The sequence below is a fragment of the Armigeres subalbatus genome, chromosome 2 (genome assembly GCF_024139115.2).
Source record: "Armigeres subalbatus isolate Guangzhou_Male chromosome 2, GZ_Asu_2, whole genome shotgun sequence".
NCBI classification, from domain to species: Eukaryota; Metazoa; Arthropoda; class Insecta; order Diptera; family Culicidae; genus Armigeres; species Armigeres subalbatus.
In genome coordinates, this window is record NC_085140.1 from 69,706,147 (window position 1) to 69,718,621 (window position 12,475).

At 40.3% G+C, this 12,475-nt stretch overlaps 1 long non-coding RNA gene across 1 annotated transcript in view; it reads left to right on the forward strand.

Moving 5' to 3' along the window:
- Positions 1-751: 751 nt before the first annotated feature.
- The window catches only part of LOC134208944 (uncharacterized), a 75,173-nt gene continuing 63,449 nt past the window's right edge, over positions 752-12,475 (forward strand). Inside the window, exons 1-2 of the long non-coding RNA XR_009978711.1 lie at positions 752-1,608; positions 10,086-10,502. This is a non-coding gene — a long non-coding RNA (uncharacterized LOC134208944). The remainder of the gene's footprint in view (positions 1,609-10,085; positions 10,503-12,475) is intronic.

Sequence of the window (12,475 nt, forward strand, 5' to 3'; positions counted from 1 at the left end):
ACTTTATGATGCCCGCGTGGAGCACGTGCTATGAGAAGTATTAATACGACAGTTGTACAATCAATTTAAGTAATATTACAACCGAATCGGTGAGAATGGTGCTAATTGCCATAAATCTGGAACGGGTTATGGGCTTTGGCCCAAATTTAAATTGCATGAAAATTGCTTTTGGAAGTTTTTTCTCTATGCAGTGATTACCTAGGAAACAATTTGATAGAACACAAACGTCTTTTTAATAGCCATTGTTTCGTCAAACTTGGTGGTTCCTACGGCGTTTGAACCCATTTTTCATTCACTTGTCATAAGACGAGTTAATACAATTCCATTGAATTCCACCACCACATTTTTCATTGCCTATCCATTTTCAGATTAGAATTATTTGATTTATATGAGCTTTGCCGCTGTTCAATTCAACTATTAAAGTATTTATAAATAGAATTAATGAAATAAGCTTAATACGAGAAGTACAATCCGATCAGTATTTCTTGATCGTTTTCATAAGTTATCCAAGTGTTGCATCGCTCAAACAGTATGACAACAATTAGTACTTGGGCGCTAATTAGACAATGTAACAAATGCACAACTAACATTCCATTTGAAATACGATCCATTTCTGAGAGAATATTGCTTTTCTCACGGGCACAAACATCATTTCCGCGGTTGTATCGCGAGCACGAGGAAAAACTAACTCACGAATTGTGAACACTCAGAATCGCCAAGAACCAATACCGATAATGAACCGATTCTACGAGCGCACAGCACAGCGATACCAACAACATCCACCGCGCAGCGACCGCAGCACGTATGTAAGGAGTAGGCAGCACTCACCGTGGATCGGCGGTACCTTGCCCTCTCGTACTCACACACAGCACCGTTCTCGCTCGCGGTTCGACCGTCCGCCGTCCCATCGAGCAGCGCGCCGTGCTTCACCGCTGCAGGCCCCGGTCGACGGGGTTTAGTCGGAGAAAAAATCGAGCGCCGAATAGTAGGAAGATTCCTCTTCTCTTCTTTTCGCCAAGTGTGTCGTCTGTCTGCGGTGACCGCGAGTCCTAGAAATCCGTGTGTCCGATCCGGTGTGCGTGGTCGACGGGTCTCGGCGTTCTGTCCTGTGTCCTGTCAACGAGTCCTGTGCTCTGTCTGTGCCTGCGTACCGTACGCGTGTCTTGTCCCATCGCCGACCTTTGCCGTACCCGTGCGACCGTCCGTGTGGGAGTGCGAGAAAAGCTGGAAAAGCCACCCTCCCAGTGCTGTGCGGGAAAATTGCGACCAATCCCTGTGCGAATTGCGCGATTTTTCATGCCGGTTCAGCCGCGACGATTACGGCGACGCGCGTCCGAAAGTGTGGTGCGTTGAGTGTTGTGTCCGTGCTCTGCGACGTCGACGTTTCGTTCCTCAGCTATCCTGATCTCAGCCAGCCAGTTCCGGGTGGGCATACTCCTTCGACGAAAGCGACGACCAAACGCGAATCCTTGCTGCCGTCGTTGTTTTGTTTTGGGTTTGCCCGGTGGAAAGGAAAGGAAAAAACGTAGAAAGGAGAGATCTCACGGTGGTTACCAACAGCGGAAATATTGTCGCCTATCAGAAGCGGGTGTTCCTCGAAAGCAGAGTGTAAGAAGATATGGATTTGCTGTGAATTATCTCAAAGAACAAGTGAAATGAAATGTGCTCTTATGGACTTTGTTTCCTTCTTCGTCACCTGTTTGGCATTAGCGTAACTAGATATGTGCTGTCGAGGGGCGGATTAATTCTGTGAAGAAAATGACAGACTCGGTATGGAGATATGGAAAAGAATATATCCACTATTCAAGATGCGAAAAATAGTTCAACTGGTGTTAGACAGAGGTTCTCAATCTATGACATGCTGCAACCGTGAAGTACGTCACGTTTAAAAAGAGAAGAGAGGTTCGAGAACCATGACGATCCATATAACAGTTTGAAGGATTAATTAAGGATGAGTGAAGGAAGGCTCTGTTGCATCGGCAGAGTTCAATCATCAATTCCCTTTAGACTTTCAGATTGAAAATTTATAAAAAAAAAACTGTTAATCATAAGCAGTGATACTGAATAGGTGGCTGTAAAATAAAGAAGATCCAGATAAAGTATTTTGCCAATTTCCGAGCAAACATGTGTTATTGGGAGGCCTCCTTAGCCGTGCGGTAAGGGAAGATCCATAAAGTACGTCACGCAAAAATTGGTGATTTTCAACCCCCCCTCCCCCCTTCGTCACACTTTTTGTATGAAACCTCTAAAAATTTTGTATGAGTCGTCACGCAGCTCGAAACCCCCCCTCCCCCCTAGGAGCGTGACGTACTTTGTGGATGGCCCCTAAGACGTGCGGCTACAAAGCAAGACCATGCTGAGGGTGGCTGGGTTCGATTCCTTCATGGCCGAATAATTCATAAGGCCCAAAATATCGTCTTTCTGAATAGGTCATATGACCCAAAAAGTGAATGTGAGAAGTATGAAGTGAGAAATAAGAAATGAAAGTGAGAATTTAGAAGTGAGAAGTGAAAAATGAAAGGTCTCACTTTCACTTCTGACTTTTTACTGTGAGAAGTGAGAAGTTTGAAGTGGGAAATAGGGAATTAGAAGTGAAAATGCCGAACTTCCGAGATGTCTCAATTTTTAGTTCTCGTTAAAGTAGTATCTTATTTCTCTCATATAAAAAATTTCTCACTTCTCATTTCTCACTCTTCATTTGTTACTTCTCTCTTATAATCGTAATTCACCCGTTCAAAAAAAAAAAAAATGCACTGCCATATGAAAAACGACGTTTTCGGCTAAAACGCATTTTGAGTCAAATGACAGAATCCAGAGAACAAGATTTTCGGAAAGAAAATGGACATACAGTTACGGCCAAATGACACTTTTGGCTTTGGCCTTCGAATTTCCTCGAGAAATTCCCCGGGAAATTCCTTTGAATTTTCTCGGGAAATTCCTTCGAATTTCCTCGGGAAATTCCTTCGAATTTCCTCGGGAAATTCCTTTGAATTTCCTCGGGAAATTCCTTCGAATTTCCTCGGGAAATTCCTTCGAATTTCCTCGGGAAATTCCTTCGAATTTCCTCGGGAAATTCCTTCGAATTTCCTCGGGAAATTACTTCAAATTTCCTCGAAATTCCTTCGAATTCCTCGAAATTCTTCGAATTTCGAAATTCCTTCGAATTTCCTCGAAATTACTTCGAATTCCTCGAAATTCTTCGAATTTCCTCGGGAAATTCTTCGAATTTCCTCGAAATTCCTTTCGAATTCCTCGGGAAATTCCTTCGAATTTCCTCGAAATTCCTTCGAATTTCTCGAAATTCCTTCGAATTTCCTCGAAATTCCTTCGAATTTCCTCGAAATTCCTTCGAATTCCTCGAAATTCCTTCGAATTTCCTCGGGAAATTCCTTCGAATTTCCTCGAAATTCCTTCGAATTCCTCGAAATTCCTTCGAATTCCTCGAAATTCCTTCGAATTTCCTCGAAATTCCTTCGAATTTCCTCGAAATTCCTTCGAATTCCTCGAAATTCCTTCGAATTCCTCGAAATTCCTTCGAATTTCCTCGAAATTCCTTCGAATTTCCTCGAAATTCCTTCGAATTTCCTCGAAATTCCTTCGAATTTCCTCGAAATTCCTTCGAATTTCCTCGAAATTCTTCGAATTTCCTCAGGAAATTCCTTCGAATTTCCTCAGGAAATTCCTTTCGAAATTCCTCGGAAATTCCTTCGAATTTCCTCGAAATTCCTTCGAATTCCTCGAAATTCCTTCGAAATTCCTCGAATTCTCGAAATTCTTCGAATTCCTCGAAATTCCTTCGAATTTCCTCGAAATTCCTTCGAATTCCTCGAAATTCCTTCGAATTCCTCGGAAATTCCTTCGAATTCCTCGAAATTCCTTCGAATTTCGAAATTCCTTCGAATTTCCTCGAAATTCCTTCGAATTCCTCGAAATTCCTTCGAATTTCCTCGAAATTCTTCGAATTTCCTCGAAATTCCTTCGAATTCCTCGAAATTCCTTCGAATTCCTCGAAATTCCTTCGAATTCCTTCGAATTCCTCGAAATTCCTTCGAATTTCTCGAAATTCCTTCGAATTTCCTCGAAATTCCTTCGAATTTCCTCGAAATTCCTTCGAATTTCTCGAAATTCCTTCGAATTCTCGAAATTCCTTCGAATTTCCTCGAAATTCCTTCGAATTTCCTCGAAATTCTTCGAATTTCCTCGAAATTCCTTCGAATTCCTCGAAATTCCTTCGAATTTCGAAATTCCGAATTCCTCGAAATCTTCGAAATTCCTTCGAATTCCTCGAAATTCCTTCGAATTCCTCGGAAATTCCTTCGAATTTCCTCGAAATTCCTTCGAATTTCCTCGAAATTCCTTCGAATTCCTCGAAATTCCTTCGAATTTCCTCGAAATTCCTTCGAATTTCCTCGAAATTCCTTCGAATTTCCTCGAAATTCCTTCGAATTTCTCGAAATTCCTTCGAATTTCCTCGAAATTCCTTCGAATTTCCTCGAAATTCCTTCGAATTTCTCGAAATTCCTTCTCATTTCCTCTCGAAATTCCTTCGACTTTCCTCTGGAACTTCCTTCGAATTCCTCGAAATTCCTTCGAATTTCCTCAGGAAATTCCTTCGAATTTCCTCGAAATTCCTTCGAATTTCCTCGAAATTCCTTCGAATTTCCTCGAAATTCCTTCGAATTTCCTCGAAATTCCTTCGAATTTCCTCGAAATTCCTTCGAATTCCTCGAAATTCCTTCGAATTTCCTCGAAATTCCTTCGAATTTCCTCGAAATTCTTCGAATTTCCTCGGAAATTCCTTCGAATTCCTCGAAATTCCTTCGAATTTCCTCGGAAATTCCTTCGAATTTCCTCAGGAAATTCCTTCGAATTTCCTCGAAATTCCTTCGAATTCCTCGAAATTCCTTCGAATTTCCTCGAAATTCCTTCGAATTTCCTCGAAATTCCTTCGAATTTCCTCGAAATTCCTCGAATTTCGAAATTCCTTCGAATTCCTCGGGAAATTCTTCGAATTTCCTCAGGAAATTCCTTCGAATTTCCTCCGAAATTCCTTCGAATTCCTCGAAATTCCTTCAATTTCTCGAAATTCCTTCAATTCCTCGAAATTCCTTCGAATTTCCTCGAAATTCCTTCGAATTTCCTCGAAATTCCTTCGAATTTCCTCGAAATTCCTTCGAATTCCTCGAAATTCCTTCGAATTCCTCGAAATTCCTTCTCGAAATTCCTTTGAATTCCTCGAAATTCCTTCAATTCCTCGAAATTTTCGAATTTCCTCGAAATTCCTTCGAATTCCTCGAAATTCCTTTGAATTCCTCGAAATTCCTTCGAATTCCTCGAAATTCCTTCGAATTCCTCGAAATTCCTTCGAATTTCCTCGAAATTCCTTCGAATTTCCTCGAAATTCCTTCGAATTCCTCGGAAATTCCTTCGAATTCTCGAAATTCCTCTCGAAATTCCTTCAATTCCTCGAAATTCCTTCGAATTTCGAAATTCTTCGAATTCCTCGAAATTCTTCGAATTCCTCGAAATTCCTTCGAATTTCCTCGAAATTCCTTCGAATTCCTCGAAATTCCTTCGAATTTCCTCGAAATTCCTTCGAATTCCTCGGAAATTCCTTCAATTCCTCAGGAAATTCCTTCAATTTCCTCAGGAAATTCCTTCGAATTCCTCGGAAATTCCTTCGAATTCCTTCTCGAAATTCCTTCGAATTTCCTCGAAATTCCTTCGAATTCCTCGAAATTCCTTCGAATTCCTCGAAATTCCTTCGAATTTCCTCGAAATTCCTTCGAATTTCTCGAAATTCCTTCGAATTCCTCGGAAATTCCTTCGAATTTCCTCGAAATTCCTTCGAATTCCTCGAAATTCCTTCGAATTTCCTCGAAATTCCTTCGAATTTCCTCGAAATTCCTTCGAATTTCCTCGAAATTCCTTCGAATTCCTCGAAATTCCTTCGAATTTCCTCGAAATTCCTTCGAATTTCCTCAAAATTCCTTCGAATTTCCTCAAAATTCCTTCGAATTTCCTCGGGAAATTCCTTCGAATTCCTCGAAATTCCTTCGAATTTCCTCGAAATTCCTTCGAATTTCTCGAAATTCCTTCGAATTTCTCGAAATTCCTTCGAATTTCCTCGAAATTCCTTCGAATTTCCTCGAAATTCCTTCGAATTTCCTCGAAATTCCTTCGAATTCTCGAAATTCCTTCGAATTTCCTCGAAATTCCTTCGAATTCCTCGAAATTCCTTCGAATTTCCTCGGGAAATTCTTCGAATTCCTCGAAATTCCTTCGAATTTCCTCGGGAAATTCCTTTGAATTTCCTCATGGAAATTCCTTCGAATTTCCTCATGCAAATTCCTTCGAATTTCCTCGGGAAATTCCTTCGAATTTCCTCGGGAAATTTCTTTCGAATTTCCTCGGGAAATTCCTTCGAATTTCCTCGACAAATTCCTTCGAATTTCCTCGACAAATTCCTTCGAATTTCCTCGGGAAATTCCTTCGAATTCCTCGAAATTCCTTCGAATTTCCTCGAAATTCCTTCGAATTTCCTCGGGAAATTCCTTCGAATTCCTCGAAATTCCTTCCGAATTTCCTCGAAATTCCTTCGAATTCCTCGAAATTCCTTCGAATTTCCTCGAAATTCCTTCGAATTTCCTCGAAATTCCTTCGAATTTCCTCGAAATTCCTTCGAATTTCCTCGAAATTCCTTCGAATTTCCTCAGGAAAATTCCTTCGAATTTCCTCGAAATTCCTTCGAATTCCTCGAAATTCCTTCGAATTTCCTCAAAATTCCTTCGAATTCCTCGAAATTCCTTCGAATTTCCTCGAAATTCCTTCGAATTTCCTCGAAATTCTTCGAATTTCCTCGAAATTCCTTCGAATTCCTCGAAATTCCTTCGAATTTCCTCAAAATTCCTTCGAATTCCTCGAAATTCCTTCGAATTCCTCGAAATTCCTTCGAATTTCCTCAAATTCCTTCGAATTCCTCGAAATTCCTTCGAATTTCCTCGAAATTCCTTCGAATTTCCTCGAAATTCCTTCGAATTCCTCGAAATTCCTTCGAATTCCTCGAAATTCCTTCGAATTCCTCGAAATTCCTTCGAATTTCCTCGAAATTCCTTCGAATTTCCTCGAAATTCCTTCGAATTTCCTCGGGAAATTCTTCGAATTTCCTCGAAATTCCTTCGAATTTCCTCGAAATTCCTTCGAATTCCTCGAAATTCCTTCGAATTCCTCGGAAATTCCTTCGAATTTCCTCGAAATTTCTTCGAATTCCTCGAAATTCCTTCGAATTCCTCGAAATTCCTTCGAATTCTCGGAAATTCCTTCGAATTTCCTCAGGAAATTCCTTCGAATTCCTCGGGAAATTCCTTCGAATTTCCTCGGGAAATTCCTTCGAATTTCCTCGAAATTCCTTCGAATTTTCTCGAAATTCCTTTCTCGAAATTCTTTTTTCAGGAAATTCTTTTCGAATTTCTCGAAATTCCTTCGAATTTCCTCGAAATTCCTTCGAATTCCTCGAAATTCCTTCGAATCTCCTCGGGAAATTCCTTCGTCTTTCCTCGGGATATTCCTTCGAATTCCTCGAAATTCTCGAATTTCCTCGAAATTCCTTCGAATTTCCTCGGGAAATTCCTTCGAATTTCCACGGAAAATTACCTTGAATTTCCTCGGGAAATTCCTTCGAATTTCCTCGGGAAATTCCCCCCGAATTTCCTCGGAAAATTCCTTCGAATTTCCACGGAAAATTTTTCCGAATTTCCTCGGGAAATTCCTCTGAATTTCCTCTGGAAAGTCCTTCGAATTTCTCGAGTAATTTTTTCGAACTTCCTCTGAATTTCCTCGCAAAATTCTTTTCAATTCCCTCGGAAAATTCTTCTGAATTTGCGTGGGAAATTCTTCCGAAGTTTCTTTCTTCCTTTTTTTAAATTTACTTGGGATATTCTTCCAAAGTTCCTCGGGAAATAATTCCAAATTTCATCTGGAAACTTTCCCAAATTTTTTTAGGAAATTCTTCCAAATTTCTTTGAGAAATTGTTTCGATTTATTTCGAAAATTCTTCCAAATTTCCTCGGAAAATTCTTCTAAATTCCGATTTTTTTTCGAGAAATTCTTCCAAATTTCCCTCTTCTGGTTTTCCACGGGAAATTCTGATTCAAAATCTTTTGATAAAAAGCAAGATAATTTTTTTCAATTTTCACCAAGAACTATTTTCAATTGGCGTAAATTATTCTGATCGTGAAGCTTGGAATGGTTGTTATTTTATATTCATATTTATTGATTTAATATTTGTGTCATACAGCAAATAAACTACAATTTATAGTTTATTGTTATTCTGTTGGTTTTCAAAATGATTTGCTTATTCATATATGAAAGGATTATTTTCGTTATTTTACGTAGATTTTTTTGTTAAATTCCTCATTGAATGCTTAAATTTTGCGCACCCTCGACCACACACCCTGCTAGTTACGCCAATGCCGTTTGGTCGTCAACCGCGCGGATTGTACTTCCAACACGGGAGTTGGTGAACGATAACACACGGCCCTCGCGATGCGTTAGATAGTGGGTGGAGGGCTTCAGTGGTGTGTGAGAACCAATTTTTGACAAGAAGATAAAAGCTTTAACCGAGACACAAACACACACACACGTCTGTTAGCGAATATCGAACACGGAAGGCTCTTCTGGTGGAGAGAATCATTTTTCCAACAGAAAGAGAGTGAGAGAGATTCAAAGGATACGGTGGAAAAGCTGTTGTTGCCAGAAGTATATGTGTGCGAGTTTGTGTTGGCGCGGGTGGAAAGGATACGAGTGAAAAGCCAACACAAATCGTCATCAGAGAAGCTGCCAGGAAGCTTTCGCGGAGCCACACGTGAGCAGAGTGGATTTTTCTTTTCGGACGGACACACATGCTGCCCTGAGCTGTGAGACTGAAGAGTCCTTTCTACAAGTATAAAGCAATATTAAGCAAGTTTGTGATCATTTTCGGAAGAGCCAATGGGTCGAAGATCTGTTGTAAAGCAAGAAAAATGTTGTGTTGTTGAAGAATAGTTGTGCAGAAAAGAAAAAAGTAAGCTTTAAGCGAGTAGCAATTTGTTTGGTAAAAAAGTTCTTCCTGGATTCCAAATCCTTCGTATCGACGAGTGAGAGCTAGTGGAAGCCTTTCCCCGTATATCTACTCATATATGAAAAACAATTGTTTTGTCGTGCCACTACTACAGTGACGAATTGGATCCTGTAAATCCTCCTACAACCCCCACTAACACAGGCGTGGTTCCAGCGGATCCATACAGTGCGAAGGAGGCCACTGGCTTGAATACGGAATCCGTAGAGCAACCAGCAGAGTATCTAGAAGAGCCTTCCAAATACGAACCGTAGATCAATTTTCCGACGCCCACGGATGGTTGTTGTTCGTTAGCCCTGTGGTGAAGAGTCAATCCGCCAAAGGGCAGGTGAATCCGCTAATTGAAGTGTAGTGTGTTTGCCCATTCCCTTCGCCCTCGTATCTCGTTCTCGTCGGTCGGTCGTCGGACAGCCAGAAGAAGAAGTTTCGAACGTCCGTGTTTCGCGGCCAGAGAGCGAAATATTTTCGATTCTTGGTTGAAAAATAGCATCCTCCGAGTGAAATCGGCGGCCAGCAGGCGACGAAGAAGACAAATTGACAGATGACTCTACGGCACGACGACTGCCGCCAATCCGCAGCAAGCAGTCGGTGAAGTGCGTGAAAGATTCGGACTTTTCGGCACCCGAGTGTGTCCCAACATAGTGTGGCCGGTCCTTCGAGGCCGCGGAATAGAGCGTGTTGTTGTCAATAGCAAATTACTTTTAGTTTAGTTACTGTTTCTAAAATTCTCTTCTGCCTTCCTATTCTGCGTCTTGCGTCGCCTCCTCACGTGTGTGCGAACATCGCTGGATTGGGACGGAATAGTTTTGACACCCCTAGCGCAACGTTGTTGAAGTTAAAATTTTAGAAGAAACAAGTGTTGGAAAGATCTACAAATTCTTGAGGCAAAGTCTTAGGAGTGAAGCAAAGTTGTTACACAAAGTTATAGCATATAGAAGTAGTTGCTAAGTGTTGAATATTTTTATCTAAGTCTAGAGGAAAATAAGAAGAAAAAGTTGCTACCTGAGTAAAAAGTCTTATCGCTACCGAATAATCGAAGAGCACTGTTGTTGCAAGTCAGTCAGCCAAAAGCCGAATTCAAGCTGAAGAGAAGTGAATTGTGAAATCCTGAAAATAGTTTCAAAGGGTCGCCCGAGCTGCAGAGCCGAGAGCAGAGTCAAGTGGTTATATTAACTAACAACAGCTCTGCACACGCCCACAAAGCAACAGCGCGAAAGCAATAACAACAACCCACCCAGCGCCACCACCTTCGAAAAGGGAAGAAAAATCGCAGCAACCACCATCATGAGCGACAGGGATCGAGCATCGCCAACTTTGATCGAGTCCGGATTAAAGACGCTGATAGGAGGCCGCGATAGCAACTATCCCCTGATAAGCGGGACAAATGGTGAGTTTGACAAGAAACAGCCAATTTTCAGCATTGAATACCATCGCTAGCTAACGTAAAAATTGTAGCAGCCAAACGTCAATAATAGTGAAGAAAAACAATAAAACTTCAACCTACCACCCTCACCGCCCAACAGCGACAGCGCTCTATCCATTGCCACAAGTAGGCTCAGGTCGGGTTTTTTCTTCGTTGTGGGTGGATGGGTGGTTTATGCCCACATGGGTTTGCTCTTTCACATTCTGCCCGTTAGTGGTCGGCTTGGGGGGGTGTTAGCGATGGATTAACCGAGTCGGTAGCAGTGGATGCTTTTCTCGCACTCACACCAACCGCCGCCTACATAATAAGCGGCCTTGTGGGTGGTCGAATATGCACCTTTGGTGGTTTGATTTTTTTTCATCGCTACTTAAATAATTTAACGAAATTTGTTTGAAAATGATAATAATAATTTAAAAGAGAACATATATTTTTCGTCACGATTATATGAATTTGCGCTTCCAGCACAATTGATTAATCTAATCCTGGTTAAAAATAGCCAAATTTTCCCTATAGTAATTAGTTTGTTGTGCACCTCCGGTATACATTTGATCACATTCCCCTGAGGGGTGTTTTTAGTCAATGGAAGAGTCAGTCTCAGACTCCTGTTGACCGGACGATGGTAAAAATAATGAGGTGACACCCGACTGGCGTTTGACTGCCAGTCGAAGGAAGTAACATTAGCAAATTTATTATTCTATGTGACTTTTACGGTGTGGGACCGAAATCCGTTCACATCATGATGCTCGCATAAATTGCAATGATGTAAATATCTCATGGGTCTTACATTTGTAGTTTAATTTTTGCACCTGTTTCAACAAATGCTTTTGGACTTCTAAAAGTAGAAATATTTAAAAAAAAACTAATAAGACATTTTCCCGGTAAACACTAAATCTCAGGACTGATTTGCTCAAATACCTTCATCGATCCAAAAGGGTGATATTAATTTCTGTAATCATAGTGGATGAAGTTTGAACAAAAGAGTACAGGGTTACAAAGCAATGTTCTAACCTTTCACTTGTATGCCATTTAGATAAAAAAATCAAGCAGTACTTGATCTAATTCCAAAACAATAAACGTCTCAAAGTCGTCGTTTATATTTTTTATTTTTATTTTTTATGTTTATGTGAATTTTTATTATTTGAAGTTTTGTCATGGAAAAAGAAACTTAAATTACATTAATTATGTTTATAGAAAACATTCAGTGTACATCTGATAGGCCTTTTTTCGCAATGCTTTTCCAATGAATGTGTATCGGAGAAATTCATCATATTTTTGGTACCTTTATTGATTACAGAATGGCAAACACATTTGGGATAAAAAAAACCTTGAGATTCCTTCGACATTGTTAACCCTCTAGTGCCCAAGACCGCTTTTAGACGGGGTATTTTGATTATTTTTTGTATTTTTCAATTGAGAAGATTTTGGAAGATGTTGATCAACAATATGAACTTCAATTCATGTTTAAATGTGGTTAAAATACAATTTTCAAAGTTTTACACATTTATAAAAAATATTTAATGTCCAAACCGTGTTTAGATTGATTGTAGAAAGCAAAATATTGATTTTGAGCGAAAACAAAAATTTGGGTTGTAGAGGGTTGAGGGACTGTGCACAAACAACGTAGACCAAATTTCCACATTTTTGAACCACACCTCCGCCCCCTCCCCTAGTAAACTTTCGTAGACGTATCCGAAACACCAATCTCCAACCCTTAAAGCCTACGTTGACTTTTCAAATTGAAACAAGATGTATAGATATATGAACAAGACGTAAATTTGACCGACATTTCGACACGGGGATGGTATCTTTTTCCGGGGAAAAATGTTTGTTCTTAGTCCATTGTTTAGTCTACCGTTAACTGTCTGACGTGGCTTTTTCCGGTAAATGAATTCAAGAACATACTTTAAAAAAAAACAATGACAATGACGAATAATTTC